Source organism: Magnolia sinica, chromosome 7, assembly GCF_029962835.1.
Source record: "Magnolia sinica isolate HGM2019 chromosome 7, MsV1, whole genome shotgun sequence".
NCBI lineage: Eukaryota > Viridiplantae > Streptophyta > Magnoliopsida > Magnoliales > Magnoliaceae > Magnolia > Magnolia sinica.
Window position 1 is genome coordinate 60842235 of NC_080579.1, and position 10848 is coordinate 60853082.

Below are 10848 nucleotides of genomic sequence, written 5' to 3' on the forward strand. Positions count from 1 at the left end.
ATAGGGGTCCAGTTATTTTTGGGATGATATATTTTGCGGGACTAGTCCCTCCTATTATTTAAATTATTTTACGTTTGGACATGGATTTTTTGTCTAGCTGCACTTGATTTCATTCTGTTGGTCTGGATTTATGTTGCATGGCCTGCTATACTCCCCCACTGTTTATGAAATGAATAAAATATGCCAAATTCTGAAGCTCAATAAGGCATACGTCGCACCCGGGAATTCGGGAGCTGAATACCTACTCGACATCTGAATTTTGGGGTGTTACAATCATATATCTAAGTATTCTAATATAACCATAATAACCAACTGTTCAGTCAACTACTCGCCACTAAGTAAGGATATCTGACCGTCCACTTTGATTTTGGACCACCCGATCATAGTAAACTAACTATCTGACCTCTAAATCCATCCGTACACATATCAAATTGAGATTCTGATTCGTTTATCCTCTTCACTCCATATGAATATGCTTAACCCATCATTACAACTACAATCTGAGGAACCTACACGTGTGAATAAGCTACTTGAATCTAATGGTATACATGTTCCACCCCTTGATCGCTTCAAAAACCCACTTGTGTTCATCCATTTACAAACCTAACCGTACATCCACCTATGTTGAGTGTCAAATATTGGATATTTTCCCCTATTTATATTTTTATTTTATGAACATGATAATACTTAAAGGTATGTTTTGTGCATGTTTATGTTGCAAGGTGAATCTAAGAGTTTGGATTGAAAATAATGTTAAAAGCATGGATTTGATGCTCAAGAAACACCAAGGCAAAGAATGGATCTTTGGAGACCAAGATTGAAGATTTCAAGACCCCAAGATTCAACAAAACTAAGTGGAGAATGAAGTCGAAAGAACAAAGTGCTAAAATTCACTTCATGGTCTGTGTCATCGACCACAGTTGATGACATCGAAACCATTGTTCTATGACATTGAACACAGGTCGATGAGATTGAATTTATATATGAAAATCAAGTTAGTCGCTGGACAAATTTTTTCGATGGCTCAAGGAACCGTTCGATGACTCGAAGATCTGCTCGATGGCATCGAAATTCCTAAAGAATTTTAAAGCAACTCCCTGGACTGTTTTAGACACATTATCGATGGATCGAAGACCATTCGTTGACATCAAAGGAAGGTTTAATGACACAAAAATTTACACAGTCCGAAAGGATTACGCAGTGCATAAAAGGCACGAATTCTGGAATTTAACTTACGTTCGATGACATCGAAGGCTGTTCAATGTCATTGAATATTTTATGCAGAGTTACGCGGATTGCGTAAATTGAGGCAGTTTTATGAATCCGACCGGATAAGGCTATAAATATAGGTTTCCTAAACACTTTTTGGAATATCTAAGGTTTTAAGGAGCAAAGCCAAAGGGTGAAGGAGTCTCCCAAGAGTTTTTCTTCTTTCTTAGTTTGTTTTTAATGCTTTCTTTTAAGGTTTTAGATCCAATCATGTCTATGGTTGGCTAAACCTCTTAGTTAGGGCTAAGAGGTGAAGCTTGTAGCGTGTTGAGATGTTTTTCTTATTTTGATTCTTATTCTTGTTAAACTTTTTTTATTATAATTTGATATTTAAGGACTACTTTTAGTTTTTAATGGTTTGTTGTAACTCAAATTATAGTAGATCTGCAATAGCTTTCAGTATCTTCTTTTCTTATTTTGAGATCGTGGGATTGGTAAATCTTGTTGTTAGCCATTATCTCCTGGGCATGGTTTGGTGATGGAATCCCTTCCAACCCTCATAATTCTCCTCCATTGAGAATTGGGTCAATGAAAGTTCAAATTTGATTTTATTGACAGATCTTCCAACTGGATAGGATAGGACTCCAATTCTAATTGTGTTACTTGAATCAAATAAGGAAACATCCTGATAGCTGCAAGTGGATCCTTGGAACCCTATTTCTCTTTAGATTATTGAATTCCCTTTCACAATTACTTCATTTATTCCAAATTTCTAATTTAGATCTTCTTCCAGTTCTAGTTCTAGTTATTTTCAGAATACTTACAAGATTAGTCCTTATGGATTCGACCTCGGTCCTATCAAGATTATTACTACATCATGACCTTACACTTGGGGTTGTGAACAAGTTTTTGGCGCGTTGTCGAGGACTAACGATTGCATTTTTTTGAATTTAATTAGTTTTAGAATTAAGGTAAGATTAGGGTTAACTTTCTATTTTATTTTTAGATTAAGAATTTTTCTACTTTGTTTTTAGAAACTAACTTGGTTTTCTATTTTGTAGGATTCTAACCTAACAACTCCTATCTGGTAACTTCATTCTAAACTCTCTTGTTCTTTTAGATCTTCTAATTGTTGTAGTTTTCAATTTCTATATCTTAGGTTAAAATTCTGAAATTGAGAGCTGAGAGTATTTCATGCCCAAGTGGGTCCGTGACAACACTGGACGTCTCTTGAGCGAAAGAGGATTGGTTAAGGGGTTATCTATCCATCACAAGATTAAACACCGCTTGAGATCCTAAGAGTAAATTAAAGTGATGGCTGCCAATCAACTGGCCAATCAACCTGCAATTCAACCTCAACCTTTGGTTGAGGAAGTTCAGGATGAGAATGAGGTGCATCAAGCACCCCCACCTCATACCTAACGAGACTATTTACAACCGACAGGGGTGAACACACCTTCCTATATGGTTTTTCCAGAAAATATAGGAAACATGGATATCAAGCCAAGAGTGATCTAACTCCTTCCAAAGTTCCATGGACTTGAATCTAAAAGTCCATATTTACACATGAAAGTGTTTGATGAGATCATAGCCACTTTATATTTTCCTAATGTGTTTGAGGACACGGTCAGGCTAAAACCTTTTCCCTTCTCCTTGAAAGAGAAAGCTAAGACGTGGTTACACTCACTACGTCCATGTTCTATTAGCAGATGAAATGACATGACAAGGGAATTCGTAAAGAAATTCTTCTCATATCATAAAACGAACACCCTTAGAAAATCAATCATGAACTTCGCCCAAGAGGAAGATGAAACATTCTTTCAGTGTTGGGAGCGGTTCAAGGATCTTATCAGTTCATGCCCACAACACGGTTTTGAAATGTGGCGCATAACAAGTTTTTTCTATGATAGACTGACATCTTCCATGAGCTAAATGGTCGAGACAATGTGCAATGGGGAATTCATGAACAAAGATGTCAATGATGTGTGGGATTATTTTGACAATCATGGGACATCTCCCTAAGACCAAACACCATGTCTAAGCCTACTCAATCAAAGGAGAATGGTGGAATATACTTGTTGAAAGAGGAAGACGATATAAATGCTGAAGTGGCTAGTCTCACAAGGAAACTCGAGGCCATGGAACTTAAGAAGGAAAAGGCTAAGGAAACTATTTGCAGTATTTGTGCTTGTAATGTTCATACAACTAAAAATTGTCCAATAATACCTGCTTTTCAAGATATTCTGAATAAGTAATTGAATGCTGTAAACAATTACCAGAGGCCTTTCAAAGGAATCGGAAGTAGATGAGACTGATACACCTAGTAATGCTCCACCTAAGTTAGAACCAGAACTTCAAAGCAAACCAATTGCGCCATTCCCTCGACGGTTGGTTGCACCAAAACCCCTTTCTAACTCTTAGGACATTTTAGAGGTGGTTAAACAAGTGAAGGTCAACATTCATCTACTAGATGTCGTTAAACAAATTCCTTCATATGTCAAATTTCTAAAAGATCAATGCACAACCAAAAGATGGCAAAACATTGAAAAGAAAATCTTCTTGATAGAAAAAGTGAGTGTCATCCTAAAGCAAGATGTGCCACAAAAATATAAAGATCCTGGTAGCCCAACCATCACTTGTGTAATTGAGAACTACTGGATTGAGCATGCACTTCTTAACTTATTAGTGAGAGTAAATCTGATTCCTCACTCGGTCTACGAACAACTTCTTAACTTTGGGTGAATTAAAACCCACATGGACCACATTACAACTTGTCGATCACTCAGTTCGTGTACTAAGAGGGATAATTGAGAATGTGTTGGTTTACGTTGGCAAATTCTACTATCCAGTAGATTTTATCATCTTAGATACCCAACCCATAATGGATATGAGCACTCAAATTCCTATCATTCTTGGTCGCCCATTCCTTGCCACATTTAATGTAGTCATTAATTGTAGGAATGGAGTCATGAATATGTCTTTCGGGATATGACACTAGAGCTCAATTTTTTTCAATATGAGCAAACAGGCAGAGGATGATAACGATGCCCACAACATTAACATGATTAATTCTTTCGTGGAAGATAGAGCAATCCTAACTCTATAATCTAACCCTCTAGAGACGTACTTGGCCCACTACCATGATTTAGATGATGACACGATTAGGGAGATGGGTGTCATGCTTAATACTGTGTCGGTACTTGAACTTAAACAGAGGAGGCCACAATTTGAAGAATTACCCTAAATAGATGTAGTGCCTTTATCGTCTGGCCTCAAAGCGCCAAAGTTTGCCCTAAAACCTTTGCCCTCAAATCCTAAATATGTCTACTTAGGTCAAGATGAGACATACCAACTGGTGATTTCCTCTCACATTGAGTAAGGATGGGAGAGTATGCTTATCTCTACTCTCATTGAGCACAAATGAGCCCTGGGATGGTCGATTACGAACCTCAAGGGACTTGACCCTTTGAATTGTACTCACCGTATTCATTTTGAGGATAATGCGAAAACCTCCCGGCAGCCATAACGTATATTAAATCTAAACATGAAGGAAGTGGTCAAGGCTGAGGTTCTTAAGCTATTAGATGTGGGTATCATATACCCTATAGCGGATGATCAATGGGTGAGTCCAACTCAGGTGGTTCCTAAGAAGTCCGGAATTACCATCGTAGCCAATGCCAAAAATGAACTCGGGCCAACTAGAGTCACTACTGGTTGGAGAATGTACATTGACTACAGAAAGTTGAATACCATCACGGGGAAGGATCACCTTCTTTTGCCCTTCATTGATCAAATTTTGGATAGGCTAGCTAGTCACTCTTATTATTGCTTCCTTGATGGATATTCGAGCTACAATCAGATAGAGATAGCCCTTGAAGATCAAGAAAAAACCACTTTCACATGTCTCTTTGATACATTCACTTACTGAAGGATGTCATTCAGACTATGTGATGCCCCTATGACTTTTCAGCGATGCATGTTGAGTATTTTCTCTGGCATGGTGGGGCAATATTTAGATGTCTTCATGGATGACTTCTCTGTCTTTGGTCCATCCTTCAACAAATGTTTGAATAAGTTAAAAAATGTGCTAAAGCGATGTGAAGAAAAGAATTTGGTACTAAATTGGGAGAAGTGACATTTCATAGTTCGTAAGGGAATTGTTCATGGACATATCATTTCATCCAAGGGAATAGAGGCAGGTAAGGCTAAAATTGATGTTATCTCTAACTTACATCCACCCAAGAGCATAGGTGATGTGTGATCCTTCTTAGGACACACAGGATTTTACAGACGATTCATAAAGGACTTTAGTCACCTCTCTCATCCTTATGCAATCTACTCCAAAAGGATGTACTATACGAGTGGACTGAGAAATGCCAAAAAGCTTTCTCTATGCTCAAAGGTATGCAAACTACCACACCTATCATGCAGCCACCCAACTAGAACATTCCTTTTGAAATTATGTGTGATGCATTCGACTATGCTATTAGGGCGATATTAGGCCAGAGAAAAGAAAAAAAACCTTACGTCATTCATTATGCAAGTAGAACCCTAAATCTTATTAAGTGAATTATTCTACTACAGAAAGGAACTCTTAGCCATAATATTCACTTTGGACAAATTTAGGTCCTACTTGATTGGATCTAAGATCATCATCTACACCGATCATGCGGTGCTCAAGTATCTTCTTTCTAAGAATGATGTTAAGCCCAGCTTGATAAGATGGATCCTTCTACTCCAAGAATTTGACTTAAAAATAAAAGATAAAATGGGAGTAGAGAATGTAGTGGCTGACCATCTCTCACGACTTGATTTGCCTTATTCCCTCGAGACGACACCCATAAACGACATGTTCCCTAATAAACAATTATTTAAACTCTCCTATTTACCTTGGTTGCTGATATTGCAAATTGTCTTGTTACAGGTTTTATGCCAACAAATTGGATTGCGCAAGATAAAAAGAAATTTTTCGTCAAGGTACGTAAGTTTTTCTGGGATGATCCGTATTTGTTTAATTATTGCCCAGATCAAATTCTAAGGAGATGTGTACATACCAAAGTGTCATCTCCTTCTGCCACTCTCAGGCATATAGTGGTCATTTTTCTGTCAAAAAGACCACAACCAAAATTCTGCAGTACGACTTTTACTAACCCACTATGTCCAAGGACACTCATGAGTTTCCCAAAGCTTGTGAGAGTTGTCAAAAATTGGGAGGATTGTCCCATTGAAATATGATGCCTTTAAACCCAATTCTTATTATTGAAGTAATTAATTGCCAGGGTATCGATTTCATGGGACCATTCGCCCAATCCTTTGGGAATTTATATATTTTACTATTATAAAATATGTCACTAAATGGGTCAAAGCTATTCCATGTCGGAATAATGACCATAATCTCGGTAAGATCGAGGTCGAATTCACAGGGACTGATCTTGTGCATTTTTGAAATTAATTAGAAGTAGAATTAGAAGAAGATGTAAAACTAATTTTAAAGCGATTGAGAGAGTAATTGTGAATTAAGTAATTAAAACTAAGAATTTAAAGGTGGGAACTAGGGTGCCTAGGATCCACTTGTAGTGATCAGGGAGCCCTCGTATTTGTTTCAACTAAAATTCTGCAGTGCGGCTTTTACTGACCCACTATGTCCAAGGACACTCATGAGTTTCCCAAAGCTTGTGAGAGTTGTCAAAAATTGGGAGGATTGTCCCATTGAAATATGATGCCTCTAAACCCAATTCTTATTATTGAAGTATTTGATTGCCAGGGTATCGATTTCATGTGACCATTCCCCCAATCTTTTGGGAATTTATATATTTTGCTATTAGTAAACTATGTCACTAAATGGGTCAAAGCTATTCCATGCCAAAATAATCACCATAATCTCGGTAAGACCGAGGTCGAATCCACAGGGACTGATCTTGTGCATTTCTGAAATTAATTAGAAGTAAAATTAGAAGAAGATGTAAAACTAATTTTAAAGCGATTGAGAGAGTAATTATGAATTAAGTAATTAAAACTAAGAATTTAAAGGTGGGAACTAGGGTGCTTAGGATCCACTTGTAGTGATCAGGGAGCCCTCGTACTTGTTTCAAGTAACACAATTAGAATTGGAGTCCTATCCTATCCAATTGGAAAATATATCAATAAAACCAAATATGAACTTCCATTAACCTAATTCTTAATGAAAGAGAACTAGAATAATTGGCGGGGATTCCATCACCATATTATGCCTAGGAGACAATGGCAAACAACAGGATTTACCAATCCTGTAATCTCAAAGTAAGAGAATTATGAAGATTAATAAGGATTTCATCACCCTATCATGCCCAATGGACGATGGTGAATAACATGACTTACTAATTTCATAATTTTAAATCAGGAAAAGAAGATACTCAAAGCTATTGCAGATCTACTGTAATTTGAGTCACAATAAACCATTAAAAACTGAAGGTATTCCTTAAATATCAAATTATAATCCATCAACTTCAACATAAACATGAATCAAAGCAAAATAAACATCTCATCATGCTACAAGCTTCACCTCTTAGCCTTGGCTAAGAGGTTTAGCCAACCATAGACATGATTAGATCTAAAACCCTAGAAGAAAGCATGAAAACAACTAAGGAAGAAGAAGAAAAACTCTTGGCGACGGCTTCTTCACCCTTTTGCTCCACTCCTTAAATCCTAGAAGATGCCTAGGAACATTCTAAGGAGTCCTATTTATAGTTGTAGAACTCCAACTTTCTCTCCTAGTTGGAAAACTCTAAAAATTGCCTCAAATTTATGCAATTTGCTAAAATAGACTTCACTTTGCACAATTTTTAAAAATAGACTTCACTCTACGCAATTTCACAAAATGACCCAGAGTTTCAGAATATGCTTTTTCAGGACAATTTCAGTATTCCTTTTATTCACTTTAAATCTTTGATTTTCTCCATTCCTCACTTAGTTTTCTTGGATCTTTGGCATATGAATTTTTCCTTGCCTTGGTAATTCTTGAGCATCAAATCCATGTTTTTAGCACCTTTTTCAATACAAGCTCTTAAATTCACCTTACAACACAAACATGAGTAAAATAGAATATTAAGCATTATCATGTTCATAAAATTAAGATATAAATGGAGGATAATATGCAATATTTGACCCTCAACACAATCCCCAACTAGCATTTTGCTAGTCCTGAGCAAAGTATGCAAAAAACATTTCGAGAACCATAGGATAATTTTTATGAATTCTAAAATACATCAATGTTGTGCATTACCTTCTCCTAAACTCTAGCACTCAGCAAGTTTCATAATCAAGTTCAAAGCATTAATCCTCCAATTAGAACAATTTCAAACATTGAGTTTCATGGGTGTATAATGAAGTCTAGACTTATCACAATCAAAGGTTCAATTCGTCACTTTCATGATAACATTGATAATTGAAAGAGCATTCAGGACAACCTAAACCTAAATGGAAACTTGCCTTATAGTTTATCTTTTATTTCCCCTTTTAATTCCTCTAGCTTTTGATTTTTCCATCGATGGCTTTCAGCTATGTCAACCTTTTTAAAGATCTTTAATAGGTATCCTTTTTTTACGACAACTGTTATTTTTAGCTAGGTATTTTCCTTTCCTTTCTTTTCAATTCTTCCCATTGAACATGAAGGACAAATTCCCTAGGTTGGTTCATTCCATGCTTAATAATCATCAAGATAACAATTCAATATCAAACTGACACTTTAATGTGTAAGCTGGATGTGACATGTGAAATCATGATTCAATCAATGTTTAAAACTTCTAATCGAGGATCAATGACTTAATTCTGAGATTTCCCAGGTGATTAAAATCTAAGAGACATAAGGCATCAACATTAAGTATTTTGTAATTCTAATTCATGGATTAACTTCGAAATCACTTAAATTTGCAGAAATTTAAGAAATTTTTATCAATTCTTCACAACTTCACCCAAAGATTAAGAAAACAACCGATTAGCCTGCCTAATCCACACCCTCAACCTAAAATCTACATTGTCCGCAATGTAAAAGATATAAGCATTCAATACAAATGAGGCAATGAAAAGAAAAGGGAAGTGGTGGACAGGTAGTATATGAAGAAGGAATTTTAAGGTTTTTTTTTTAAATATCTCAATGTGAAGATGGGTTAGCACAAGAATTAAATCTTCAGAAACCAAACTTTGCTAAATAGCAAAAAGTAAACTATCCTAAACGGTAAAAAGTAAACTATCCTAAATGGAGAAAAGCAAACTATCCTAATCCTAAATTCTTTGAAAGCAATAAACCTAACTAGAAAAACAGGGGAAAACTACTTAGTCATGCCACAAGGTTCCTCCTCTGGCCAGTATCTTGATAAATTTCTCAATAGGTTTCATAACAAGATCATCTAAAAACCCTTTTTGCAATAGGTTTTGACACCCTGGAGCATGATTTTTCAGAGAAATTTGTGGACTTTAGCATAAAGTTTTCTTTTAATCTCCTGAGGTGTCCAAAGTACATATGATTCACCTGAAATAAAGAAAGTTTCAGAGTTAGCGCAACATAGTGAATCAGAGACTATAAGTAGATAAAATTCAGAGAAATTCTTAATAGGTGATGTAGTCTCAACATATTCCAAAGTTTTAGGCTTCGGTTCAACTTCCAGCTCCTCCTCCCTTAATGGTAAACATTTAAGATCTGTGGAAGGAGGGGCTTCAGAATAAGGGTTCTCTTGGTCAGTAACAACTACCGAGGTATTGTTTTACAAGGCATCCATTATTTCCTTTATCATGGGATCATTTGAATCTGCAAAATATGTCAAGCGATCTTTCAAAGAGTTGAGATAATTAGTTGAGAGAGGCTTATTTTCCACATTGAGGTTTGTGATGATATGCCCAATAATTCCTTTGTCTTCTCTTAGAATAGAGGAAAACATGATCTCTTGCTCTTCACCTTAGTGAGAGTCAATTGTCACTAAATACATCTCGCCCTACCCTGCATAGACAAATTGTGGATCAGTAAGTGCATTGATGTGAGGACTCCGTTCATTGTTACTACTCAGTAGAAGCATTATATCGTCAAGTGTTGAGGGCTCAGAAGGTGGCTTTAACTAAGTGATTTCAAATTTTAAAGTAATTTCGGGCAACTTGTCCATCTCCTTAATCATATTATAATTTAAATCAGGGAAGTGGTCTACACACGCCTCAAAAGAGTCATGTGGTTTACTTGGAAGGGACTCTTCCTCCACATGTAAATCAAACATGTCAGATGGGTGGAGTAGATCATTATGGTCGACAATGTCCTGTATCTCGTGATCACTTTCCTGAACCATAATTGAAATCGATTCCAGTGAGTCTTGGGCTGTAAACTCATGATTCTTATTCCAATACTTATCATCTTCCAATTCGGTACAGTTCACAAGTGGGATGAGATCACTTTCCTCACACTGTTTTCCTAGGTTGAGTTGAGGCTCGAATAAACTAGCCTCTTCCTCATTGAAGTCAAGTGTGTCATATGACTGAAGCATGTCAGTATCATTATATTTGAAAGATACCTACGTCTCTTGATCATTCCTTTGGACAATCATCGAGATCAACTCTTCAAAAAATTGAGCTTTATGCTCGTTAACACAATCCAACTCTTCATTCTCAATTTCAGTACTC

The 10848-nt window shown here is 36.4% G+C and overlaps 1 non-coding gene across 1 annotated transcript; it reads right to left on the reverse strand.

Moving 5' to 3' along the window:
* Window positions 1–2976: 2976 nt before the first annotated feature.
* LOC131252270 (small nucleolar RNA R71) lies at window positions 2977–3083 on the reverse strand. The gene has a single exon (XR_009174303.1). It is a non-coding gene; the product is annotated as a small nucleolar RNA R71 (small nucleolar RNA).
* Window positions 3084–10848: the final 7765 nt, after the last annotated feature.